At 44.0% G+C, this 11,782-nt stretch overlaps 1 long non-coding RNA gene across 1 annotated transcript; it reads left to right on the top strand.

Annotated features, from left to right (window-relative positions):
- Positions 1-1,460: 1,460 nt before the first annotated feature.
- LOC139036019 (uncharacterized) lies at positions 1,461-11,443 on the top strand. Its single transcript, XR_011488702.1, has 3 exons — positions 1,461-1,702; positions 6,408-8,938; positions 10,722-11,443. It is a non-coding gene; the product is annotated as an uncharacterized lncRNA (long non-coding RNA).
- The last annotated feature ends 339 nt before the right edge of the window (positions 11,444-11,782 follow it).

The following is an 11,782-nucleotide window of genomic DNA, read 5'->3' as shown; positions in this document are numbered from 1 at the left end:
GTGGATCTGGGCTGGATGGTGGTGAGTAGGTGACTGGAAATCTTCCACCCAGTCTGTCCACCAGCAATGTTCGGTACATCACTGATGGGAGAGAGGTTGAGACCTAAAGAGGAGAGAGCTTTCATTTCTAATGGTCCCATCCTTAAGCATGCTAGGACTTTTCCAACATTTTGTGGCCTCTGAAGAGACATTTAAGCTTTACCGCTGTCTGTGATGTGCCCACATCATGGCAGAGAACCCTGAATGGTGAGGGTCTAGCCCAGTTTTCAGCTCCAGTTTCTGCCTTGGTGCTCTCACTCACTAAACTTTTAGCCACAACAGGCTTCTCTCTTCTGAAACCAGCCAAACTCCTTTCTGCTTCAGGACCTTCGCATGTGCAGTTCTTGTGCCTGGCATATGCTCCCCCAAACTCCTATGTCCATCTAGATCTGTAGGTCTTAAGTAAATGTTACTGCCTGAGGAGGCCTTCCTTCCCTCAACCCCAGACTAGATTTGATCCTTTACGTTGGCCACAAACTTCAGTTTCCCAACCAATACTAATTTGGAATCACAGTGTTGCCTTAATAAAATAAAAGATGAGGTTTTCTCTTTCCACTTCATCTCATTTGCAGAGCAACTCCCCAGTTCCATTTCTGTCTGTGAATGAAAGCAAACACCAGCTGCAGGGCCTGCCAGCTTCTATTTCCTACAGTCCTATACACAAGGTCCCGCCACCCTCCCATGACAATGTCACTTCAACGAACACAAAACTCATAGAACATCACCTGCATCTGCACACTTTTGGACTTGGGGATGGGGAAATTCTCTAGATTCCTTCCTGATTCACAGGGTTTGTAACCAGGTTGGTGCCCACTACATTACAGTTTTGAAATCTGAGAACAGCAATCTCAACCATGAAACACAAACTCAATTCCCGGCTGGAGTTTGTGGGTTCTTCTGGAAAACCCACAGGCTCAGCTTCCCAGCTTTGCCAGGAGTCTGGCTATGAATTACATTTATAGGAATGTTATCACATTATTGAAAAGTAGGAAATCCCTCCAGTTTTTGTAATCTTGCTGTGATTGCACTTCTACCTACTGCCTCTCCCATCTATTTCCAAGCTTCTCAAGCTCTTTAATACCTTCTTCTAGACCTTCCCCAGTCACCTCTTAGCTTGAGAATTTGGAACATGCTTCAAATGAAATCATGTCACTAACAGTTATTTCTCTATCTTGATAGCTCTTGGGAGCTAAAAGTTCACTGGGCCAAACAAATGTAAATAACATGTGGATTTGATTTGTTGGACTCTTATCAACAGGGAAGCTGCTGCTTCCTTATAGTATCTGTAACATCTCTATGTGTTTCGTACAGGACTGCTTTCAAATGAGTGAGAACTCAACTGCTCTTCAAACTTCTGTCTTTTTATTGAGATTAATTGATATATTGTAGGTTTAAGTTACACAGTGTGTTGATTTGATACATATATACATTGTAATATGATTATCACCATAGTATTAGATAACGCCTCAATCATGTCACATAATTATAATTCCTATTTTGTGGTGGGAACAATTAAGATCTAGTCTCATCTCTAAAGTGTATAATACAGTATTTTGTTGTCTATAATCACTATGCTGTGTATTCCATCCTCCAGGATGTGATTATCTTTAGTTGCATATTTGTATCCTTCAAGAACATCTCAATACCCATCCTCAAGCTCCTGGTAAGTACCATTCTAAGACTCTCCCTTTCTATAAGTTTAGCTTTTTTTAGATTTCACATATAAGTAATTATTATACAGTATTTGTCCTTCTCTGTATGATTATCTCACTTAACAAAATGCCTTCAAGAGATTATACATATATATATTCTCACATCTTTTTTATCCATTCATCCATTGATGGACGAGTCTGTATCTTGGCTATTGTAAATATTGGTGCAATAAACATGGTAGTACAAGTATCCTTTCAATATCCTGTTTTCATTTTCTTTGAATAGATACCCATAAGTAGGGTTGTTGGGCCATATGCTCTTAAAACTTTGCAAACAGCTTTGTTCTTTAGATTTGAGAGTGAGAAAATAGCCCCGAGGTTGGGCTCCCCCTCCTGCCCTGAGTGGCTGCAAAACACACTTGCCCTCCCTCAGCCCTCTCCCCTTGGAGTTCTGGGGGCTTCAGAGAAGTGGGAAGGGCCACGGGCAGCCTTTACAACTTGCTCTCCTCCGTGTGGTATACGTCCAGGCCTGCAGAAGACCAGCGTTCTTCACAAGAACCATTGGTGCAGTCTCCTGTGGTTTTTCTGATTTTGGTCCCCATCTGACAATCCAGGTCTGCTCTCTTGCCAGAGCAAACTGTCTGAGACTAAACCTGACCATGTCACTGGCTGTCTGAAATCTTTGGGGGCATCCTTTTTTCATAGAATAAAGTGGGAGATCCTTACCTGGGAGACCAGATCCTCTAGTCTGGTACCTAACCCTGATCTCCAGACGCTTCCTGAATTTTTCTTAGGGTGTCTTCCAACTGGTTCTAATGACCTTTTCTTTCCCTGAATACACACTCAGCTTTCAGTATCCAAACATCTATCTATATCTATATATCTATATCTGTATCTGTAGCTATATCTATCTATCTAAATGCCAGGTGCTCCTCTGGAAGAGAGAAACACATCAGAGTGAGAATGGGACTGAGTAGGCAGGAGCCTCTGAGTGGGCAGAGCAGGGAACTGGGGCGGGCTGGGACTTCCCCACCTGCCGCCTCCTGCTGTCATATGGGGTGCCTTAATGAGCTAGGGCTGCTCTAACCACATGGTGCAGACTGGGAGACATAAACAGCAGAACTTTATTTTCTCCTTTTCCTGGAAGTCTGAGATCAAGGTGGTGGCAGGTTTAGTTTCTTCTGAGGCCTCTCTCCTTGGTTTGTAGGAGGAAGTTCTCTCCCCGCATCTTCACATGGTCTGCCCCCTGCACTGTCAGTGTCCAAATTTCACCTTCCCATGAGGACACCGTTATCCTGGGTTAGGGTCCATCCTCATGAACTCTTTTTAACTTAACTGCCTCTGTAAAGACTCTGTCTCCAAATAAGGTTACATTCTGAAGTACTGGGAGTTAGGATTTCAACATGAATTTTGGAGGGAGGGACACAATTCAGACCATAATGGAGCAGTGTGGGGGGATGGGGTCCTTTCTTTGGGCTCAATTTTATCTCTTCATCTGTAAACATGGGGGTTGGGAAGAGTATAACAGGTAATCTTGTGTGTCTTTTATAGCTCTAGATTTTTTTCTGAATTGAAAATCAGGCAACATGAAATAAGAGCTTGAACAATTAGATTCTTGTGTTTCCCTACAATTATCTGTGTTAGTGTCAGAATCCTCCCTCCACTTTTCTTGCATGCACCAGTCACTAAAGAGAATTATCATGAAGAAAGGAATGAGTGTGCTAATCTACCTTCCCTCTCAGGTGAGAGATAGAGGAGGGAGTCAGAGATGAAGAGATGACGGGAGGTGAAAAATGTCCAGATTTTTAAGTGCTCTGTAAGGCATGGGAGCTGAGGGCTTTCCTGGTGACTCAAATGGTAGAGAGTCCACCCACAATGCTTGAGACCTGGGTTCAATCCCTGGGGTCGGGAAGATCCCCTGGAGAAGGGCAACCCATGGCAACCCACTCCAGTATTCTTGCCTAGAGAATCCCATGGACAGAGAGAAGCCTGGTGGGCTACAGTCCATGGAGTGGCAAAGAGTCGGACACAACTGAGTGACTGACACACACAGAGCATGGGAATTAGCATGAAATGAGCTTAGAGAGAAGGAGTGTGCGCAGAGGGAAGAGGGAAACAGCACTAGATTGTATGTCCATGTCCTAAAGGGACCAATTAAAGTCCTCGTGGCCAAAGAAGACAGTGGCCACCCAGGAGGGGCTGGGTCCTCTCCCCTCTCCCCTCCAATCTTGCATGTGCCCCTGGCACAGGCCCCTGTCAACATGAGAGAGATGTTTTCCTCTGACTGCTGGGGGATGCTCCTGGGGTGCACAGGGTTGTAGGTTTCCAGGGTGCAGCTCTTTTGGGGGTTCTCTAAGTTATTCTAGCCAGATGTCTAGGAATGGTAAGAATGTGGTGAAAGATGGTGGTGGTTAGCACTTTGGGACAGGAAATAGCTAACATTGCTTTAAAAAGTTTGAAATAGTTTAGTGTATTTACTTTTGAAATCAGCACATCCTGAAAGACTGGGAAGCAGAGTAACTTGGTGATTCTGGAGACAGATAGACCTCTCCTTCCAGTTTCAGGCCCAACTCTAGAAACATTCTTCTTGTAGTGGCCCAGGGATTGAAACCTGTGCCCTGAACCCTATGGACTCTGTCATGAGCAGTCTTTACATGGCCATATTCACATTAAAAGACTACTTATTGATCTTGATCTCTTCAAGCCCTTGTGTGGATAGAGTGAAGAATACTCAGTCATGGTTAAGATGAAGGAACAGTTAAGTTGCCCCATGCAGAGCCCTGACCCTCTCCTCATCTGCTGTTCCCTCTGCTGGGGACTCTCTCCCCATAAATGTCCTTTATTCACTCCCACTCCACCTTCAAATCTCAACCTCCAGTGGAAAATCTTGCTGACCCTTCTGTAGGTGTAGATGAGCCCCTCTGACTCTATGTGTTTTCCTGATGTCACTACATCTGGCCGTGGAGATTGTGCACAGAATAGAGTTCACATTCACAGTCATTGAAGATGCCTATTGTAATACAACTCTTTTTCCCAGGATGGCTGTTTCCATAGATGCTCATATCTGGAGCAAGGGGCATCTTGGTGGTGGTGGTGACTTCTCACCCCTCCTCTCAGTTTTATTGAGATATGATTGATACACAGTCACATATGAGTTTAAGGTGTATAACATAATGACATATATATTGCAAAATGATTACCACAATAATTCAGTTAATATCCATCACCTCATAGATTTACCAAGAAATATTTTCCCTTGTAATGAGAACTGTTGGAATCTATTCTCTCAGCAACTTTCAAATACACCATTGTTGCTGTTTAGTCACTAAGTTGTGTTGGACTTTTTTGTGACCCCATGGGCTATAGCCTGCCAGATACCTCTGCCCATGGCATTTCCCAGGCATGAATATTAGAGTGGGTTGCTGTTTCCTTCTCCAGGGGATCTTCCCAACCCAAAGAATAAAACCAGCATCTCTTGCATTGCAGGCAGATTCTTTACCACCAAGCCACCAGGGAAGCCCTAGATACACCATATAACAGTGTTAACTACAGTCATCATGTTTCAAGTTATATCTCCAGTGTTTATTTATCTTATAATTGAATGTTTGTGCCTTTTGACCATCTTCATCTGATTCTCCCACACCACATTCCTCACCTCTGGTAACCACAAATCTGATCTCTTTTTCTATGAGTTTTTCTTTTAGATTCCACATGTAAGTGAGATCATATGGTATTTGTGTCTGTGTCTGACTTATTTCACTTAACATAATGTCCTCAAGGTCCATCTGTGTTGTTGCAAATGGCAGGATTTCCTTCTTTTTTATGGCTTTATCCATTCATCTGTCGATGGATATTTACATTGTTTCCATGCCTTGGCTATTGTAAATAATGCTGCAGTGAACATATGGTTGCGGATATCTCTTTGACATAGTGATTTCACTTCCATCAGCTAAATGCCCAGAATGGAATTGTTGGATCATTGGGTGGTCCTATTTTTAATCTTTTGAGCAGCCTCCATACTGCTTTCCATAGGGGCTGTACCGATTTACATTCCACCAACAGTGCACAAGGATTCCCTTTTCTCCATATCCCCACCAGCATTTATCTCTTGTCTTTTTGATAAAAACCCTTCTAACAGGTGTGAGGTGATAACTTATTATGGTTTAGATTTGTTTTTTCTTGATAATCAGTAATGTCAAGCACCTTTTCATGTACCTGTTGGCCATTTAAATATCTTCTTTGAAATATCTTCTTATAAAGATTAAGTTGAAATGAATTAAAAACTTAAATGTCAGATCTGAAACCATAAAACTCCCAGAAGAAAACATAAGGGAAAAGCTCCTTGACATGGGTTTTAGCAATTACTCTTTTGATATGACACCTAAAGCACAAGCAACAATAAATAAATAAACAAGTGGGACTACATGGAGCTAAAAGGCTTCTGCATAGCAAAGGAAACAATCAATGAAATGAAAAGGCAACTTCAACTTACAGAAAGGGAGAAAATATTTACAAATCATATATCTGATAAGGGGTTAGTATCCAAAATATATAAAGAACTGATACAACTCAGTAGCAAAAAAAAAAAAAATCACAACAATGGCAAAGTACATCTTGATCTAATTCTAATGAAGGTATCCATGGGCTACCTATAGGACTGAATGCACCTCAGGGGATGATGACAGCTGAGTACACATCTGTTTTTTCTCTGGACAGTGAGCTCACCGGCCATCAGCTGTGTCGGAACAGCTTGAGGTGGGGGTCCCCAGCTGGAACACAGGGCATGTCATCCACACAATAAATCAAAGGAATTAGTGGAACTCTGGGCAGCGAAAGGAGAGTCTATGGAGAGAATACAGAGAGCAGGGGTAAGTGAGGGCTCACTGAGCCGGCCTGGAGGCTGAGAGGGAGGGGGCCTGGCAGGGCTCTTGAGAGCATGGGCCGTGGGAGCCAGTTGTGTGATGGGTACTCAGTCCAGCAGGGTCTTCAACCTGTGGGTACTACAGTTTCCTCAGACCTAAAGGAAGGACAAGGATAGCACCTATGTCAAGTGGGTATAAGGAAATTTACTGAGTTAAATTTTCCAAACTGCTTAGAATAGCACCTGGCACATATACAGCAGGATACAATGTTAAGTGTAAATAAATAAACTAATAAGAAAATGAACATTAACCTTGACAAAATGAAGTTAAGTGTGAGTGGATGAAAAGTGTAGATGCAACTTGCCCAGAAGAGTCACCGAGGAGACCCAAACAGTGCGCTGAGTTCTCTGGGACAATCACAGCCTCCACAATAGGATGTCAAGTTTCCATTTAAGTGCATCATCACTGTTCCCTTGGCTTATGGTGCAGATTAACCGGACTCTCTCCAAAGTGAGGAACACTTAGAGCTTGTGACTGACTGACTGTAGGAGGTGTTGCTTTGCCAGCCTCATGGTTCTGGGTCCGCTGTGGTAACGAATGCCCACAGGGTGAGCTGTGATGAAAAGGGCTGGGTTGAGTGCAGGGTCTGGGGCTGAGTGCTTCAGTGGAATAAGCACGGCTGCTGCCTTCTCTCTCCCTTTGTGTGGTTTTCTTCCCGATGCCTGGTGATAATCATGTGACTTCTGGGTCTCCCACACGAAAACTCCTGGAGCTGGCTCACCCCTGAACCAAGAAAAAGGTAAGTGCCACATTCACACAGGCTCCAAGGCTTGTATCTGAGTTGGGGAGTGGAGTAGAAAGAGTCAGATAAACGGCAGAGGCAGGCCAGGAAAATTGTGAGATCCCAGAATCAATAGCTGTGGTTGAGGAATCCTCCTTCCACACCCTAGGGATCTGGGACCCCTCCAGGACCTGCCAGGAGACCGCACAGATGCTGGGGCAGCGGGGGACTTCATTGCTGTCCCCAGGCTCTCTCTTGGGCGTGTGTCTCACTGGCTACCATAGAGTCCCCCTCCTGTGAAGGAAATTTCAATCCAAGAAATGTTTCCATCCAGTCTCAGAAACTCCATTAGTCCTCATACTAAATACCTTCTGCAGGGAATGATCTCTGCTTCTCATGACCAAGAAGATTTATTCTTGCCAAGCACATCTGTTTCTTCCAAAAGGAGCATGAAGGAGAGAGGCGTCCTCTGTCTGTGCCATAGTGAGGTCCAGGCTTAGAGCATGCCAGGGGCTCAGGCTTGGAGGAGGAAGAGGGCAGCTTCCAGCTGGACTTAGTATATGCTTAGGCTTTTAGAGGGTTCTCTGGCTGCTGGATGGAGGTTGAGATGAGCTTCATAAGCACCCGCACCATCCAACGCCCCTTCATCTCCACCTTCTAAGGTAACCTAGTTTTGAAATACCTAAGATCTTTCACTAACTTCCGTTGAGGGGGAAATGATAGGAAAACTGCTACACAACTATTCAACAGCTTGTCCAAGTGAGAAATAAACCCCAGGGCCTGATTCAGTCAGTCTGTACCCCCATTCCCTCATGTTTTGAACTTTATATAGCTGTGTGTGAGGCTGGGGACTGAGAGGTTGTGTTAAACAGACCTAATAGGACCAGAAATTTTCCACTTTTTCTACAGGGAAGGGAAGAGGCAAGAATCTTTGTATGGCAAAAAAGATGCAACATGAAGGTTTGGAGGTAGCTAGGTCCTGAGTACATCAGTGGGGGAGTAGTCCCTGGCCCTGGATCTCTTAGTAGGGGAACAGCAGCCAATAGCCCCTGTGATCCCATTCTCTTGCTGAGGAAGGCTGGGGACATGGCCCTGTTCTTCCCTCTGAGCCCAGTATTAATGGTGATGGAGAGCAGTCTGCCCCCTGTATATCCTCAAGAGGAGTCAGTGGGGACATGTTTGGCTGTGGGGGCCTGGTTTACGCCTTCTCCAAAGAGTGTTCTTCAGTTATCACTAACCCATCTTCCATCTACCTCACCCCAGTGAATGTGCTACCAGCCTTTGGTGAGTATCATGGGTCTCCTCGTGAATATGTGTGCAGTGATCTCAGGTTAGTTCCTGTGGACATCGAAGATCCAGGTGAACTGAGGGATGTCCAGCATTCTTTTCTCTCTCCTCGCGCTCCTCCCACAAGTTGAATACCAGAGGACGGACAGAGGGAAGCCTTAGCAGAGCTGGGAGGGGAAGGCAGACATTCTATTTTCATGCGTGGGCAAGAAATCCTTCCATGTCTCCAAGAGGCATTGAAGATGTTCTCTAGCCACTGAACGGGAACAGGATTCAAACCAGGGGCAACCCAAAGGCAATTCACCTGCCTCTGTCAGGTGAGACCGCTGGGCATCTCAGTTAACGAGTTCCCAAACTGTAAAAAGATTATTTTATAGACGCTATAACCATGTCTTTCATACAGATATAAAAAGAACACTTGTCAAGTATTGTATTTTTATTTAATACTTGACAGGTGTTCTTACTCTCTGTGATCCCATGGACTGTAGCCCTCTGTCCATAGGGATTCTCCAGGCAAGAATACTGGAGTGGGTTGCCATGCCCTTCTCCAGGGGATCTTCCTGACCCAAGAATCGAACCGGTGTCTCCTGCATTGCAGGCAGATTCTTTACCATCTGAGCCACCAGGGAAGCCCCTATAATTACAGTACTGCTGGAATAATAATAATGCAATGAGTATGTGTAAGATGTTTCTTTTGGTTCAAAGGTGAACTTAAAGTACTGCTCATTCATAAGTAGATAAGAGACGTTAAAGTTAACTTAGATACAAAATGGGCATATCGATAGGGCAATCATTGCATTCCACTGAACACAGTTAATCTGTATTTCTATACACAAAAATCATTTGCATTATTAGCAGTTTTTCACAATTGTAAAATAGCTCAAAGGTAGAGGTAAACCAGCAGGGGTCGCTGGACAGGGCAATGAATAATCCTTTCCGGTTTCCATTTCACACTTTTTTCTGATATTTCAGCATGCCCCAACAATTTCTCATTTGGCAAGAGAACTTCTGACCGTTACTCATGAACACTATTACATTGGACTCCTCAATCTCTATTTCTCACATGGTTTTTAGTGGAAGAGCTCTCCTTTTTTTTGGAACCCTTGTCTCTTTAATTCATGTAGTACAGGTCAACGTAGGGAGAGTCCAGCAGACTGCACCCAGAACCATCTCTCTGGGCCACACTGGACTGTCATACCTGCTCTGGGCCACACTGGACTGTCATACCTGCTCCAAGTTATCACACTCCCACTCTCCATTTCCTTGTAATGAAAATAAATACACAAAATAGCCTCAGCAGGTCTGCCCCATTATGTCTGAACTGAGGAACAAATGTAATTTAGGCTACCAGATTGGAGCTAAGGCGAAAAACAAACAAACAAAAAATTCAATTCTTACAATAAAAAGAAAACAGACAAAATATTTTTAGTAGTTACAATATGGAGATTATGGGACTCAGTGTCCATGTGTGAGGGAAAAAAATAAAGTGTGAAGATTAGACAATGTGATTCTTCACATTCCTGTGATCACTTGTTTATTCTTTGAATGAAAAAATAGCAGCTGCCATTTATCAATTCCCATCCATGTGCCAGCCTCTCTGCTAGGAATTCCTGCATGCATTAAAGTTAACCTTTATATGATGCCAAAAGGAAAACATTATTATTCACATCTTGCGAATGAAAAAGAAATATGGCTTAAAGAAGTTGAACATTTTGGCCAAAGTCATAATTAATAAGTGGTGGATCCTGAGTTAGTGTGACTCCAAAGCATATCCTCTTCTCTTCACACCCTTCAGTGAGGGCTTGCAGAATGAATCCTCCTGCTTTCCATCTGGCAGGGTGAGAAGGAATTGCCATTCTTACTGCAATCTAGAAGCTGTTGCACATGATTATTAGCCCCAGGAATCTGCATTTCAAGCAGAACCAGATCCCTTGGCTGATTATTCACAGGGGAGAGGACTTGGCAATACAGTCAGTCAGACAGGGACTGCAGAGAATACACCAAGTCCTGGGTATTTACAGTGATAGGGTGGCCGCCTGAGCCCAAACACAGAATCCTGGGAGAGTCCACCATTCATTTTTTTTTTTTTTTTTTTTTCAGAAAACCCTAACTGGACGGACTACCTATAGAATACAGAGCTGGGGAGACCAGAAAGAATACAACCATCACTGGTAGCCTTTGTCTTGCTGGAGGCTGATATTTTAGAGAGACATTCCAGTGGACCTAAGCCAACTGATGAGCCTCCTGTTGAGTCTTCACTAGATTCTCCCCTAACCTCGTGGGAGCCCACAGCAGAGGAACAGACACCCCAGGCAGGACCAGCTTCATGGACATGCAAGTAGTACCATCACCTGAGTCTCCTTCTCAGAAGGGCCCCACATTTGGTCAATGCTCTTCTGTGGCCATCTCAAAATTCTTAAGAATTTCACCTTTGGACTTGCATTTTGTAATGAAGTCTGATGTGACCCTGGCATGTGCAGGAGCAGAGTAAATGTGCCCGGCGGTGCTACATGCACACACACCTGCCCAGCCTTTGGCTTGGCTGCCCAGCACATGCGTGTGCCTGGGGTAGTGTGGAACACTGAAGGGCCCCAAAGGGGCTGCTATTTCTGGGGACCTGGGCCCAGATTGGTGGTGATGGCTGTAGGAAAAGCAACAATGCTGGTGATAGTGGCCAAGGCTTCAGGAGAGCATGGAGGCATTGCCTGCAGGCTTCCCTGTTCTTTTCAGGTTATGTTATGTCATACTGTGATTAAATAGTGTCACTACTGCCCTGTTACATTCTATAAGTAATAAACTATTTTATAGTTTTTCATTTTTAACTGTACTCCTTTTCCTGTTTTCTGAATAAGGGGCCCTCATTTTTATTTTTTCCCAGTCCCTGAGGACAGGATTTGAGAGAAGGCAGAATATTCTAATTCTAAAACATGAAGACCAAGCAGCAAGGGATTCAGACAATAGTATGAAAATACAGAGTGATGTAGCAGATCTTGGATGGAAATTAGGGGAGAGAAGTAGGAATTAGGTAAGTGTGGGGAAGGAAAGCTGGTTCTATTAAATGTTTCTTGACATAATTTTAGCAGTATTGATAGAGAAAGAAACAGTTTTTGGAACTACGGCTCAATAAATAGCCTGTGAAATGAAAGGAGAGAATGAGTGTC

This window comes from Odocoileus virginianus, chromosome 7 (genome assembly GCF_023699985.2).
Source record: "Odocoileus virginianus isolate 20LAN1187 ecotype Illinois chromosome 7, Ovbor_1.2, whole genome shotgun sequence".
NCBI classification, from domain to species: domain Eukaryota; kingdom Metazoa; phylum Chordata; class Mammalia; order Artiodactyla; family Cervidae; genus Odocoileus; species Odocoileus virginianus.
The sequence above is the reverse complement of the archived record's forward strand: the minus strand, read 5'-3'. Positions and strand labels throughout refer to the sequence as shown.